General features: G+C 46.8%; 1 long non-coding RNA gene across 1 annotated transcript in view; it reads right to left on the bottom strand.

Moving 5' to 3' along the window:
- Positions 1–27: 27 nt before the first annotated feature.
- The window catches only part of LOC127749499 (uncharacterized), a 3765-nt gene continuing 2599 nt past the window's right edge, over positions 28–1193 (bottom strand). Inside the window, exon 3 of the long non-coding RNA XR_008011196.1 lies at positions 28–161. This is a non-coding gene — a long non-coding RNA (uncharacterized LOC127749499). The remainder of the gene's footprint in view (positions 162–1193) is intronic.

The following is a 1193-nucleotide window of genomic DNA, read 5'->3' as shown; positions in this document are numbered from 1 at the left end:
ATCACATTGAAAGTCAAAACTTACCAGATTCATTCCTGCAATCATGAGAAAAAGGAGCGATTCCTCCTGCTGTGTGCTGCGACGCCAACTCAGCAAACAGCAGGTGACACTTAAGATGCTTTGCTGATGTCCAAGTCAGGTACACCTCCAGGCCGATCTTCCTGCAACAAACCAAAGAGGCAATTTTATAGTTAAAGAAACAGGATGCAAAAGAGACAGGAAGCACGCAATTTCGACAGAGGAGGTCAAAGGCGAATCTCCTAGACCAATTCCAATCATTTCCAGCGATTTTTATTTTTTCCATTTTTGGCCAAATTTACAAAGGCTACAGCCTTCCCATTTTTAGCGAAAATGGGTGGGTCCGGATTTCGACGGAAAAGTAGTCGAATCGACAGGGGTGAACCAGGGGACCACAAAACTACTTTTGGTTCCGCCAGAAACCACCCCTGTGCAGAGAAACTTGAGTTTTAAGGGGTGGTCTTTTGAATCTGGCGCGCGAGCCGGTCCGCGAAAAACAGGCGTAGCTCACTTAAAATGGCCCGGCGGCGTGAAATTTCGACGGAGATATTGAGAGAGGATGCTGTCGGACCAATCCTATCCATTTTCAGCGATTTTTAATTTTTTCATTTTTGGCAAAATATACAAAGGCTATAGCCTTTGTGTTTTTAGCGAAAATTGATGGGTCCGGATTTCGACGGAAAAGTAGTCGAATCGACAGCGGTGAACCAGGGGACCATAAAACTACTTTTGGTTCCGTCAGAAACCACCCCTGTCCAGAGAAACTTGAGTTTTCAGGGGTGGGTGGTCTTTTGAACCTGGCGCTCAGCGTAGAATGGGCTGCCTACCTCGCAGGCGAACCGGTCCAAGCAAAACAGGCGTAACTCACTTGAAATGGCCCGGCAGTCTGAAATTTCGACGGAGACATTAAAAGAAGATGCTACCAGAGCAATCCCGACCATCCAGCGATTTTTATTTTTTTCATTTTTGGCCAAATTTAGAAACGCTATAGCCTTCCCATTTTTAGCGAAAATGGGTGGGTCCGGATTTCGACGAAAAAGTAGTCGGACCGACAGAGGTGAACCTGGGAACCACAAAACTACTTTTGGTTCCGCCAGAAACCACCCCTGTCCAGACACACTTCAGTTTTAAGGGGTTGTCTTTGGAATCTGGCGGGCAGCGTACAATGGGCTGCC

The sequence above is a fragment of the Frankliniella occidentalis genome, unplaced genomic scaffold (assembly GCF_000697945.3).
Source record: "Frankliniella occidentalis isolate FOCC.00 unplaced genomic scaffold, Focc_3.1 Scaffold59, whole genome shotgun sequence".
Classification (NCBI taxonomy): domain Eukaryota; kingdom Metazoa; phylum Arthropoda; class Insecta; order Thysanoptera; family Thripidae; genus Frankliniella; species Frankliniella occidentalis.
This window is presented reverse-complemented; position numbering and strand designations above follow the sequence as displayed.